Source organism: Danio rerio, chromosome 18 (assembly GCF_052040795.2).
Source record: "Danio rerio strain M-AB ecotype USA chromosome 18, GRCz13ab, whole genome shotgun sequence".
NCBI lineage: Eukaryota > Metazoa > Chordata > Actinopteri > Cypriniformes > Danionidae > Danio > Danio rerio.
In genome coordinates this window covers 10,941,347-10,956,884 of record NC_141038.1, presented here as the reverse complement: position 1 = coordinate 10,956,884, position 15,538 = coordinate 10,941,347, and the positions used below count along the sequence as shown (strand labels likewise).

Below are 15,538 nucleotides of genomic sequence, written 5' to 3'. Positions count from 1 at the left end.
TAGGCACAGATATAAAAAAAAAATAAACAATAGAATCAGAATATTCTTTCACACTAAAAACGTAAAACTTGGAAAAAAAAGTTAATGAGGTAATTTACAACACACATTAAATTATATATATATATATATATATATATATATATATATATATATATATATATATATATATATATATATATATATATATATATATATATATATATAAATCTTTTGAACAAATATAATGTTTTATTAACTAAGTTTATACACTGATTTGAATAACACTACAAATAAAAAGACAAAAGGCGCTATGCAAATATGTGCACAGTGACAAAAAAAAAACTAAACAAAAAAATGTGCTTGAATAAATATACTATATTACCCCAACCCTCTACTGCACGCATTATGATAGATCTATATAACAAAACAGTTCACTATTTTCCTTTTCATAGAATGGCTTAGCTTCTAGTGCTGTAAAATAATAATAATAATAAAATAATAATAATAATAATAATACAAAATTGGTACTTTATGATATGCTGCCATACAGTATAGCTACAACGTCCAACAGTGGATCAAACTTAGAAATTTCAAATGTAGACCTTTCCTTACAATTAATATTTTGTTGTTTGAAATTATTTAATTGGTGTTGCAGTATTATAAGCTTTAACACAGAACGTATGAATGACACACATACTTTCCAACAACAGCTATCCCAACAGCTTTGGTCTATTCCATTCTTTTTTGCTGAATATTATTGAATTATAATAATTATGATTATTGTATTATCATGTATACATGTATACAGTAGGTGTAAATATTTCCTCCAGTAAATATTATAACAAATCTAATATATTCAAATGCATCAGAATAATGTAGCTACCAGCAAACAATGCATATATATTATACTACATACTATACTATTACACCTGTCTTGGGTTTCAGTGACCATGAGAATGATGCAGATTGGGCATTTGAACAGAGCAGTCATGGAGATAGTTCTGACATGAGTTGATCCTTTGTTTTTACTGACGTTTTCATTTGCATTCAGCAACTAATCACAATATACGCCAGTCTGTCAGAAATCGCGCCACAGAAAAATACTGTATGTCATGTGACTTAACCAAAGCACATCATTGGCTAAACTAAGGTCTTCTCTTTCCAACAAAAAAAATATATATAAAAAATTAGAGCGTTGGTCTTAAAGAAACAGTGGCTGGGAAATGAACATATCATGTTGACATATGGCAACACCATGCGCTAGAGGGCTAATGCCACAGTGTACACAAAAGAGTATTAAATAACACCATCAAGCAATAAAAACAATAACAATAATATTAACAATTTAGCTTGAATGGATGCACTGGATTCATGCTGCTGCAACATCTGGTTTATGTACTGTATGCTAATTTACAAGGTCAAATAAATTCTGTGTAAATGCTGAGCCTGTGGCAATGACCTAAAACGGTTCACCCTCAAATCCACAGTAAACACTGATACGGTTTGACAATTCCTTCTCTCTGTGTCTCCTCCACTTTCTCTTCATGTCTGTAAACACTCACTCACATGCGGCATTATTCCATTCTCAGGCAGTGAGAAAAGCATGTTTTTCTCTGTCTGCATTTATGGGTTCTTTCTTTGCCTGGCAGGATCAGATATGGTCCTGAGAGAATCTAATGTGCTCCACTCTACTGCTAATGGTCAATCCATAAAAGAGCATCAGTGCCGCCATGCCAGCACCATTACCTGAGTCGTGCTGGCCCATTTCTCTTAAGAATGGAGCTTTTGACAAATATTTCAATAACTGGCCAATTGTAGATCTATATTTTCAGATACTGTCATACACCGCAAAAACAAACAAACAAACAAACAAAGAAAAGAAAACAATTATACAATGTAATATTTTGTCTCGCCAGTGGAATGTGCCCAATAAAAGGGATGGTTCACCCCAAAAAGGAAGACTGTGTTATCATTTGCTTACTCTCCACAGTGTTGTTCTTGCAATGGAAGCCAATGGTTACCATTAATTGTTGGGTTACCAGCATTCTCCAAAACAAATTTATGAAAGCTTAAAATAACTGGAGAGTAAGTATACGTTTTCATTTTAAATGAACTACCCCTCTAAAGCTTATTGTATTTTGTCAGAGATCTAATTGTCATTTTATTACATAACAATACAGTTATGTCAGTTCTGTCAAGTTAATAACTTAACATATGTTTGGTTTCATGCAATGTATCATCATAAAAAAATACCTGAAACATATAATTCCCCTACTAAAGATGTGGCATTCAAAGAAATGAGAAAGGCTTCCAGATTACTCAGACATCAACATTGCAAAATACATTCCATGTTCATCATTTACTTTTTAACTGAATTGTTTAAAAATGTTAACAAAGATTGTGGTTTAGCATAAAACTAGATAAAATAATAACAATACAAAGAAATAACAAGAAAACTAAAACCATATTTTGAAAATGATACAGGAGATTCATAAACAACAAATGACAAACAAAAAAATCATTGATTGATGGACCAAATTAAACAAAGGAGCAAACATCAACTCAAATAAGGGCCAAAACAAATCTAATCAAATAATGAATAGTACATAAAACATATTAATGAACAATACCAAACAAACAAACAAATGAACAAACAATAGATTGAACAAATGAGTGAACTATACATCAAACAAGCAAATGAACTATATAACAAAGGCATTAATAAACAATAGATCAACCAAACAAATAAACACATGAAGAAGTAATAACAAACTAATGAACAAGAGTAAACAAAGGAGTGAACTACAGATCAAACAAATGATTGATGCATCAAAGGCATGAATAAACAATATATTGACCAAACAAAGAAAAACAACTAAACAAATGATAGATTGAACAAATTTAACAAATTAGTGAACTAGATCAAACAAGTGAATGACTGATATCAAACACATGATTAAACAAATCAAAAAATCAATCAATCAATTGATGAAATCAATCAAACCAATGACCAAACAATCAAACAAGTGGACAACATATAGAACCAATGATAAACAATAGACAGCAAAATCCTTTGAGTAAAAGTTACTCAGTTCAGCGAGCCCCTCTTTAAATAAGGGCAAACAGGTTAGTAAAAAGTAATGCTGCTATTTTGGAGTTGCTTAATGATGCTCTGCTGAGATTTTGAGAGATCCAATGTATTATATTCAGCTGATTTCATCTAAGTGACTGAAGTCAGTTATACTTCGGTGTTTTTCTTCTGTGTTTCTGTTTATAAACAGCAAACGTTCATCATCAGTGCTCAATCATCACTTATTTAATCCTTTCATTGTCTCATTTGCTTGAGGAACTTTACCTCAATTTAGAGATGGACCTAAACTACCATCTAAACTGAGTAACTTATATTCAGAAGAGTTTGCTGTGTAGATAAAACGAGGGCAAGCAATACAACAGATCCAACCAAACAAACCACAGATCAGTCAAACAAATGAACAACAAGCAAACAAAAGATAAACAAAAAACTAAATAAACAATTGTTTGATTGAACTAAAATAATAGTTCATAAAAATAGATAGTATAACCAATACACAGACAAATAAGCAAACAACATGAAGCAAGCACATGAACAAACAAATGCACTGTAATAAAATGTCATTCATTCATTTACTTATCAGCTTAGTCCCTTAATTGGTCAGGTATCACCACAGCGGCATGAACCGCCAACTTATCCAGCATATGTCTTACGCAGCGGATGTCCTTCACTGGGAAACACCCATACACACACTTTCACAAACATAAACTATGGCCATTTTAGCTTATTCAATTCACCTATAGTGCATGTCTTTGGACTGTGGGGGAAACCGGAGCATCCAGGGGGAAACCCATGCGAACACGGGGAGAACATTCAAACTCCACACAGAAATGCCAACTGACCCAGCCGGGGCTCGAACCTGTGACCTTCTAGCTGTGAGGTGACTGTGCTACCCACTGCGCCACCGTGATGCCATTAATAAAATGTGGCTGCCCTACATTATTAGGTTGAATCAAATTAACCTAAGTGATTTAATCTAACCTCAGTTGGACTGACTTAAAACATCAATGAAAAATATGTGCAACTTAAAAAAATAAGGTTAAAATCTAATTAACTTTTTTTACGGTGTTAGTCAAATGAACAAACAATAAACAGAACAAAGCAAACTACTGCTGCATTTGTATCTATCAATTAATTTTATTGACTCTGTATTTCATCTAGTGCAGACTGGCTCTCTTAAAGCCAGACTGAAAACCATGTTGGATGGAGGTCACATAAATAAGGAGCCCTTGGCTTACAGCCCGGGTGAGTTTTCTACAAGAAACGTTTGATTCAAGACAGAAGACCAAGCCTGTCACCCTGCAATGCGCTGAACAAGAGCAGTCTAAACAATCTGCCAAGACGCTACACCACAGACTGCAGATCTCTGGGGATTAAGGCCAAAAGCATAACGCCAATTTACTCCATTCCAATGCAAATTAATTCTCATCACTTTAGAGGAAGTCCACAATCACACTGAGCTATGGACATGCAATGGTTTATGGAATAATCATACATCCACTCACTGCAATGTGCAGAGTCAGAAGTTATTAAGAGGAATGTCTTTCTGCCAGCGAAGTCAGCATTTCTGAAACCATATCATTAATGGATTTCACCTGCTAAAGATAAAACATTAAAGGAATAGTTCACCTAGAATCCAGAGTTCAACACTGAACTGATATGGCATTTGGAATATAATCGTGTTATTTCATTTTTAATGAACAAAATAAGTACATTTTAAGACTACTACTACTAGTAATTTGCGTCTTATCAATAGCTTTTAGGGGCGACACGGTGGCACAGTGGTTAACACAGCTGCCTCACAGCAAGAAGTTTTGGTTATTGCATTTACCAACATGAACAAACAATGAACAACACATTTACTACTGTATTTGTTCATGTTAGTCAATGTTAGTTAATGAAAATACAGTAGTTCATTGTTAGTTCATGTTAACCCACGGTGCATTAACTAATGTTAACAAGCATGGACTTGGATGTTAATAATGCTTTAGTAAATGTTCAATTATGATTAATAAATGCTGTACATGTGTTGTTCATGTTAGTAAATGCATTAACTAATGAACCTTATTGTAAAGTGTTACGGCTGGTTCAAATCCTGGCTGGAACAGTTGTCATTTCTGTGTGGAGTTTGCATGTTCTCCCTGCACTCATGTGGGTTTACTCCAGGTGCTCCGGTTTTCACCACAGTCTAAAGACATGCGCTAAACTGTAGGTGAATTGAATAAACTAAATTTGCCTTAGTGTATGAGATGTGTGTGTGTGTGTGTGTGTGTGTGTGTGTGTGTGTGTGTGTGTGTGTGTGTGTGTGTGTGTGTGTGTGTGTGTGAGAATGAGTGTGTATGGGTGTTTACCAGTGCTGGGTTGAGACTGGAAGGGCATACCCTGAGTTAAACATATGCTGGAATAGATGATCTCTGAATTAGAAACTAAGCCAAAGGAAAATGAATGTATGAAGGAATAAGTGAACGAACCAACGAACGAACCAACGAACGATCAAACGAACAAACAAACAAATGAACAAATGAACGAGTGAACACTAGCTTTTAAGGTAGTAGTCAGGTTTCGGCATTGGGTAGAATTAAATATGTAGAATAAGATCATGGAAATACACTGCTTAAGTGCAAATAAACAGTTAATATCTTAATAATAGGCATGTAACAAGCCACCATTTAATGCTGAAAATTGGAACTTTAAAAAAGTTGTTGCGCATTTGTTGTTCTTCAAAAATTAATCAAGTTAACACACAAAACTAGTTATTTTTTCTTAAGTTTAAAGGAGTAGATATAGACAGATATAGAGTAAATGAATGACAGATTATAAAAATAGCTTGTATAACCTTTAGATTGACCAACAAGCAAAACAACAGATGACATAAACAAATGCACAATAACTAAACATGGCTGTCATTTCAGCTTATATTTTATATATCAGCTTATAAATAACTATTATATCATTCTTTTTCCTTTAGCTGTCCTTTTAATCATCAGGGGTTGCCACAGCGGAATGAACCGCCAACTTGTAATGTAATGTAATGTAATGTAATGTAATTTGTATTTATATAGCACATTTATTGTATATGGCCATACACCCAAAGCGCTTCACAATCATGGGGGGGGGGGGGGTCTCTCCACACCACCACCAGTTTGTAGCATTCACTTGGATGATGCGGTGGCAGCCCTGGATAACGGCGCCAGTGCATTCACCACACACCAGCTATTGATGGAGTGGAAAGACAGTGATAGAGCCAATTCAGTGGATAGGGATGATTGGGAGGCCATGATCGTAAAGGCCGATTGAGGGACTTTTCTCTTTTACGAGAAGTGCCATGGGATTTTAAATGACCACAGAGATTTAGGACCACGGTTTAATTTCTCATGCGAAAGACAGTGCCCACTGACAGTGTAGTGTCCCCTTCACTTTTACTGGGGTATTAGGACTCACACAGACCACAGGTTTGGCCTCTCTAACACCACTTCCAACAGCAACCTAGTTTTCCCATGTGGTCTCCCATCCAGGTACTGACCAGGCTCAGCCTTCAGTGAAGGGATTTAGCTTTAGTGAGTAACCGGTCTTAGGCTGCAGGGTGATATGGCTGTGGTATCCAGAATATGTTTTACACAGAGCATGCCTTTACAGCTGTAACCCAGTAAGCTGGGAAACACCCATACATACTTAGACACACTTATACACTATGGCCAATTTAGTTTATTCAATTCACATATAGTGCAAGTCTTTAGACTGTGGGGGAAAGCGGAGCACCAGTTTGTTCTTGTTCTTCAAAAAAAATAATAATAATAAATTATAAGTTTAAAGGTATCATTAAACTGAGAATGACAGAAAGATAAATAGAACGAGAATAATTGAACAATACATAGATACATCAAATGGCAGACTAAACAAATGTGCAGTAGGCCAAACAAATAAACAAACTAAACCCGAAATAAACAAACGATAGACTGAAAAAGCTATAGATCAAACAAACAAGCAAATATTAGATCAAACAAATAATAGATTGACAAATGAACAAAGGATCAAACAAACAAATGAGCAAACAAACTGTTTATCTAACAGCTGATTAAAAGAAATGAATTATAGCTTGTATAAGTTGAAGATCAAACTAAAACAAATGACAGATCGAACAAACAAAATAAACAGACAACAGATCTAACAATCGGCTGAACAAATAGTACAAACAATTGATCAAAGCAATAATTTAAAGATTGAACAAACAAACGAGACTAAACAACATTTAAAACAGACGTGACGATCTATTAAATAATATTAAACAACGGACGGACGGACGGACGGACGGACGGACGGACAGACGGACAGACGGACAGACAGACAGACAGACAGACAGATAGATAGATAGATAGATAGATAGATAGATAGATAGATGTTCAAAATATCTTATTTTATGTGCCAATTTGTGTGTGTGTGTGTTTGTGTGTACCCAAACCATTCCCTCAATCCAACATGAATAGTTACAGTACATTAGCATGAGGTTAGTGGTTTGATGTGGAGATCATGAATTTTCATAAATTATACAAACATGCAGCAAAGTGTTATAAAAGCGCTCTGAATGAGGCAGGTTTTGAGAGCCAGCAGTCATCTGAAAACATATTATCATATTAAAGGCAAATTATTTTAGCTTTAATATGATAATGTTACCGTAAACAAGAAATTCACCCCATATCTGTGTTCCAGCACTGAGCAGGCACAATTCTGTCATTGAAGCACATGGATGAAAACAGAGAGAGAGAGAGAGAGAGAGAGAGAGAGAGAGAGAGAGAGAGAGAGAGAGAGAGAGAGAGAGAGAGAGAGAGAGAGAGAGAGAGAGAGAGAGAGAGAGAGAGAGAGAGAGAGAGAGAGTCACGTTTCCCCAGAGCCTGTGTGTGTGTTATGGTGAGGACGTGAGCGAGTCGTGCATGACTTCAATCCCCCACAATTCACTCTCCCACTCGGCCCGCGCGTCATGTGCTGGGGGAGGGATGTGTGTGCACGCGTGTGTGTGTGGCTGATTATGTGTTGCGTCATGCGTGGGGAAGTGTAAACACTAGGAAGCTGGAATCATTTTGCCTCTCCCACCGTTTGTGTATGTGTGTGTGTGTGTGTGTGTGTGTGTGTGTGGTACACATGACCAGATTGGATTGAATATTCCTCTAGACATGGTTACAGCACATTTCTCACTCAGAGATGCATTTGATTGCTCAGATGTTGCACTTTCAAAGCTAAGGAGACAGAATGGATGTCATTCTCCACAAAATTTCAAAATCAAACATTTCAAAAGAAACAACTCCCCTACACTAAGAAAAATGGCATTTGTTGCTTGTTCAGGCTACTTATTTAAATTGAGTCGAAACAACACCATTCCTAAATGTTTTTTTGGAGGGGGCAACTTGCTTTATGCTCAATTTACTTAAATTAGTTAAAACTATTAAGTTAACTTAATCAATTTGTGTTGGGCAACATAAAGAAATTGTGTGGAAGCCAGCATTTTTTACAGTGCTATTGAGAGTGTTACTATTTGTTTATCCATTCAGCTGATCTCTAAGTCTAGCGGGAGCACTTTTAGCTTGGCCTAGCATAAATCATTTAGATCTAAATCTTATTGCACCATTAGCATCTCAGTTAAAAATTACCAAAAAAAAAAAAATACTTTTGATAATTCTCTTATTTAAAGCACTTAGACTGATGGAAAAGGAAAAGGGTGCTGTTTTAGGTTCTAGTTTGATATGTCTAGGAACTATACTCTCATTCTGGCGTAATAATCAAGAGACTCTGCTCATGTACCATGGCTGCAGTAGGTACAATGATATTATGCAGCACTTTTACCCAGTTATCTATCTACCTTGCTGAGGACTACTTTCAGGAGCTGCATAATATCATTGTGAGTGCTGCAGCCGTGGTACAGCAACTAAGTTCCAAAATTATTATGCCGGAATGAGAGTATAGTTCCTTTCCATTTTGGCCCAGAGAATATCAACTTTTCATTAACTTTTACAGTTTTTTCCAACTGCTTACACACAGAATCTTTTCTTGTTACACGATTTCTGAAACCTCTCATTCAAAATGCAAAACACAGCAAATCTTCAAAATCAGAAGCTGTTTCTCAGCCTTGAACTCGGTTTTCAATTGCATAAAACACTTTTTTTTCAAAACTCTACACACAACTCTCTGCCTAAAACACAAAAGCTAACAAGAATCCATTTGCTTTCCTTTTACAAACACAACCAATCAAAATGCTACGCCTATTTCACACACACACACACACACACACACACACACACACACACACACACACACACACACACACACACACACACACACACACACACACACATACACATACACACACATTTGATAGCTAACCAATCACTGCTTTTGTCTAGTATAGGCCAAAGGTAATGGGACACTGGGCTGTTCAGGTCCAGAAAAAAAAAAAAAAAAAAAAAACAGTTTTCCACCTATCTACAATTTGTAGATTTGTACCCCATTTTTTCCTTTTCTAAATCCTAAAAGAATAGAGGAATTCTTCTGAGCCTAGCATTGTAAAGTGTATAATGACCAACCCTATGCCCACATGACGCTTTTCCAGACTCTCTTCACACACAGTTGTGTTCTTTACTGTTTTCTAAAGACACACTTTTGCTTTCAATGTTCAATTTAGTATTTTGGTAATAATTTAGAAAAACTCTCTGTTATAATTAATTAATATATCATTAATAAACTGTTGTTTAATGAGTTATAAACGACTTGTTCAATAATAGTTAATAGTTTGTTAATTGTTTATTACTGTGCCTTATAGAGCCAACAGATAACTTACAAGCTGTTAGTTAAGTTATAAATGACTTGTAAACTGTATTTTAATGATTTATAACTATACCTAATACTTTATTAATAGACCATGAACAAGCTGTTAGTAAAATACTTACTAAAGACTTAAGTATCAGTTATTAGTTTATATATGTTATTGGGACGTTATTCTAGTTGCAACTATTCTTCATTTATTAACTGTTAGTAAACAAGCAATAGTTGCAACTTTAGAAAAACGTCCCGATAACATACATAAGCGAATAACTAACACTTAACTAATAATTTAACTTACACTTTATAGATCCATTGTTCCTTGTTTGTAAACCATCTACTAATACCAGTGAAACTTTGTAGAACAGCAAATGGATGGAAATTTGATGTTATATTTAAAATATAAAATGTTTGTACCCACTCATAAGCTTTTCAGTGTGCTGTATTTTACCAAAGAAACTTCACAGATGAAATATTAAACATTGTGTTTAATGTATAGAAACACACACACTGAGCCATCATATGGCAGAACAGCAGTATACAACAGAATAAAAACCCACACTGAAAAAAGTTTTGCATGCAGAACTGTTGCAAACTATTTATTTGTGTTGAATTTAAACAAACAAATTAAATGTAATAATTATTAACTTAATTTTTTCCTAAATTCAGCCCAAATAAATTGTTTACAACCACTTAACGTAAAAAATTTAAGTAAATCCAAGGAATTATCTTTGAAAAATTTTTTTCAGTGCATGAGGTTTTGGCACTTTTTGTGCTAAAAAAAAAAATATTAAAGTTCTACAAAAGATTTACTGGTGTTATTATATGGTAAACATCTAATGGTAAACATCTAAACTACGAACAACTGATCTGTAAAGTGTGAGTTAATATATTAGTTAAGTGTTCACTTAAGTATGTTATTGGGACACTTTTCTAAAGTTGCAACTATTCCTCGCTTATTTAGTTAATAAATGAAAAATAGTTGCAACTAGAATAACATCCCAATAACATATATAAACTATCAACTGATACTTAACAAGTCTTTAGTAAGTGATTTACCAACAGCTTGTTCATGATCTATTAATAAATTATTAGGTATAGTTATAAATCATTAAAATACAGTTAACGAATCATTTATAACGTGTTAAATAACAGCTTGTAAGTTATTTATTGGCTATCTATAAGGCATAGTTATAAATAATTAACAAACTATTAACTATTATTGACCAAGTCATCTTTAACTCAATAACTAATAGTTTATTATTGGACTATTAACAAGTTAGAATGGATAGTTATTCTAAAGTGTTACCACTATTTTTATTTTACATTTTTACATAAAGTATGTTTATGATTTTGGCCTTACACTGTACATGATTTCCGTTTTTTTCATGTCATTTGTGTTAACAGTGTACCTTTTATTTTACTTTTAGAACAATAGTGTTATGAAAGAAGTGTTTGCCATTTGATGCCAATGCTTGATTCTGATGTGTGTTTATGGCATTTTATATGCAGTGTTACATTCTGAGGTAGATGTGAGGCATTTTGCATTTTGTGTGTGCAGTTTTGAGAATTGTGTGTAGAGTTTTGAAAAAAGATGCTGTTTTAAAATTGTAAGAAGTTGGAAAAAAAACTGTAAACTGTAGATGTAAACTTATGAAAGAGTAAAGAGCTTTCGATTTAGAACAATATGTTGACATGCTATATCCAAAAGTGTTATACAATGATAGAAGCATTTGTCATTTGATGCAAATGCTTGATTCTGATGTGTGTTTCTGGCATTTTGAATGCAGTGTTATATTTTGAAAAAGTTTTTGCGTTTTGCATTTCATGTGTGCAGTTTTGGGAATTCTGTGTAAAGTTTTGAAAAAAGGGGACGCTGTTTTGGAAGCAGTTTGAAAATTGTAACAGATTGTAGCCCACACATTATATGAGAAATTTTAAAAGACACAAATGAGATACGAGGCATGCTGGTGTTAGGAATTCAGAGAAAGATTTAATGAATAATATTTAAATTTGCGATGATACTTCTGACTTTTGATTGGGCAAAGCAGTGGCGTAGTAGGTAGTGCTGTCGCCTCACAGCAAGAAGGTCGCTGGGTCGCTCAGTTGGCATTTCTGTGAGGAGTTTGCATGTTCTCCCTGCGTTTGCGTTGGTTTCCTCCGGGTGCTCCGGTTTCCCCCACAGTCTAAAGACATGCTACAGGTGAATTGGGTAGGCTAAATTGTCCGTAGTGTATGAGGGTGACAGGCCTAGACGACAGGCCGGCCAGAATGTGTAAAAATAAAGGAAAAAAAGTCTTTATCATATGGACAAGTCTAAATGGAGGACTTGTTCCAAAGAGCCGACCCCGCAACCATACGGGACTAAGGCCAAAGAAAAAGAAGACTTCTGACTTTTGATTGCAGATTTGCTGTCTTTGCAAGTCTAAATATGATGTTAGGTAATGAGTTCTTGTTTGAAACTATATAGTCACATTGACATCAGATAGTTATAGCATGTTATTTATTAAAGACCATATATCTTTTATTATTTTGACTGAACTCACATAAAATTATATTAAAGTTTATAAGAGATGCTCAACTAGGATGCAATAATTTGATAAAAAGAACAGTGAAAACAGGAATATTGTTCAAATGTATTACAAATTAAAATAAATATTCTCTATTTGAATGTGGGCTATAATATAATTTTGTTATAATTTGTTATATCTGAAGGGGATTTTCAGCATCATTATTCCAGTCATGGGTTCGTACTTTTTTTTTTCCTCAGACGTAGTCTGGCTTATTTTATTTATAATATTACAGTTTTATATGTTTATAATTGTGAAAAGATCTTTACAAACTACTTTATCATTTTGTGGAACCACAATATTTATTAGGGTTATTTTATTGAAAGCTATAAAGCTTATTGGAGATTTTAAGCAAACAATTATTGGGAATAAAAACATTTTTGTTTAAATTGTAAATATTTTCTATGTAATTCCAGATCAAATTATTAGTCAGTGTATACTTAAAATGCATAATAAAATATACAATGCATACTTAATAAAATAAAAATGCAAACTGACCTTAAATGCAAGTTTAAATGCAAATTACTTATAAAAAAAAATGCTAAAACTATTGTATTTATTTAAAAACCATTATTTGGAATATCAAAAAATTTAGTCTTTACCCTACAGTATATTGTGGCTCCCTGATGGAGGAAAACTCTAGTCATTTCGGTGGTTTATTTCCACAGAGCTCAGTTGTTTGTTTGTGTGTATGTGTTTGAGTGATGTCTAGAGATGTAAGAGCATATCTTCGCTACTGCTTTCGGTGAGCTCTGCTGCTCCACTGCCATGTTACTCCATCAAGCATGTATAAACCTTTTGACATTTGTCATGTCCCGAAGCAAAATGTCCCCTGTTCTATCTCTTCAAGTGTCTCAGCTTCTCACTGACACAGAAATGAATGCAACAACACTGCAAAAATAAAAATCCACATATACCGAACACGAGGACACAAACCCCAGATAACAAGAAACTGACAATGACAAATACACATTCACACGTGCACTCATCAGACAAGGCCTTGAATATTCTTGACTCAGCATTTATGTGACATTTTTAAGTGCAACTGCTGATATTGTTTAGATGTTATACTAATACACACACACACAAACACACACACATGCACAGGCGAACATGCACACAAAGCTCCCAGCATGTGGAGTACAGCAGAGGGTCAGGCTGTAATCAATACTGTAACTTGATCATGCACTGTTTGCCAGTTTCATTAAATTTAAATATCTGCCCTGGAGAGGAAAAAGATGTCCAGTCCGAAAGAAAATAACCTGACAGCTAGTTCACATTGGTCAACAAACACCCCCCAACCCCCCATCATAACATCATATCATATCTGCAAGCCAAGTGTGATGTAAGCTTGCTTGTGTGAAAGTGCACAGTTGCATTTTTGTGTATACCACAGTATCCAAGAACTCATTCTAGTAAAAAATAACTACTACCGTATACTTAAATCAAATGCATGATTAAAAGCACTCACCTAATAATAGCTCCAAATCAATTAAGATTAAATGCATGCAAGAAACCAGAATCCAGTGATTGTGTTAGTCTGTGTGAATTCCTCTTAAAAAGCTGTTAAATCCACAGTACATCAGAATCTTTCAATGTCATCCATGTTCAGAGTGCCACTGCGCTGCCGCCACTAACTCTGATTTTCCCCACCACTGACCATCATCAACTATCAGCCTAAAAATACTCTTAAAGAGACAGCATCCTTTCTCTTTCTCTCCTTGTGCTCTTTGGACAACCATCCAGCAGACTAGGGACTGCCTTAATCTTCTCCTGTTGGAACCGGCCAATCAGAAGCGAGCAGGAAATCAGTAGTGATGTTTAGTGAGAGAGAGAAAGAGAGAGAGAAATAGGCAGCTGTGGATAATAGATATGGAGGGAGCATAGACAAGAATCAGCAGGAGATTATGTACTTAAAAGATCCTGACTGGTACATGGGGGGTTTGAGGAGGGCGTGGGTGGGTTTTTAAACATTAGGTTACAGAAACAAAATCACTATAAAAACAAATGCATACTGGAGCATTATATAATTTTAGTATTTTATATGATATTTTAGTGCAAGAGAATGATGAATAGAATAACAGAAGGACTGAATGATAGATAGATTAATGAAGTGATAGGTAGAGTTACAGACTGATAAACGGAAACACTGATCAAATTTTTGAGTGAGAGATAAAACAGATTAATATCAAAGTTTTTTATAAAAGAGACTCACATATTTATGGATAGATAGATTGTATAGGAGACAGATTAAATGATGGAATGACAGAAGACAAAATAACCATAAAAAGACTGAATGATTGAATTAAAAAAAATAATAAACAAAACAATCAGTTGAAACAATATGTAGATAAATCTAACGGTTTATAAAATGACAGAACAACATCAAACAATTGAATGAAAAATAGAATAATTGAACTAAAGATTGAACAATAAAAAATAAAAGAACAATCAAATCAAACTATATATAAAACGATTGAACAATAAACCAAACAATCAAACAACAGATAATAATTGAAATATCAAATAAGCGACAGAACAATCAGATAGTTTGAACAATCAACAAAATAAACAAATTATAAAATAGAAAAATCAAACAAAAGATAGATAGACTGATTTAATGACCGATAGAATAGTTTAACTAAAATGAAATAATAATTAAAAATTGTAAGAACAATCAAACTATGGATTAAATGTTTAAACAATAAACCGAATAATGAAACAAAAAATTTAATAATAAAACTATCAAATGAGGGACAGAACATTCAGATAGACTATACAATCAACAGAATAAACTAATTATAAAATAGAACAAGCGAACAAAAGATAGATAGAATAATTGAACAATTAAAAATATAGGAACATTCAAACTACAGATAAAACGGTTGAACAATAAACCAAACAAAGAAACAAAAGAATAACTGAACTATCAAATAAGTGAAAGAACAATCAGATAGATTGAACATTCAACAGAATTAGCTAATTATAAAATCACACAACAAGCTAACAGATAGATAGAAAGGTAGATAGAATGATTGAATGCAAGAATAGTAGAACCAAAGATTGAACAATAAAAAATGTAAGAGCAATC

The 15,538-nt window shown here is 34.0% G+C and overlaps 1 protein-coding gene across 5 annotated transcripts in view; it reads right to left on the bottom strand.

Annotated features, from left to right (window-relative positions):
* pclob (piccolo presynaptic cytomatrix protein b) overlaps positions 1 to 14,121 on the bottom strand; it is a 120,980-nt gene extending 106,859 nt beyond the window's left edge. For all 5 annotated transcript variants that reach the window (XR_015514739.1, XM_087292979.1, XM_087292982.1 and 2 more), the window contains exon 1: positions 13,919 to 14,121. The gene's annotated coding sequence lies outside the window, so the exon portion shown is untranslated. The remainder of the gene's footprint in view (positions 1 to 13,918) is intronic.
* Positions 14,122 to 15,538: the final 1,417 nt, after the last annotated feature.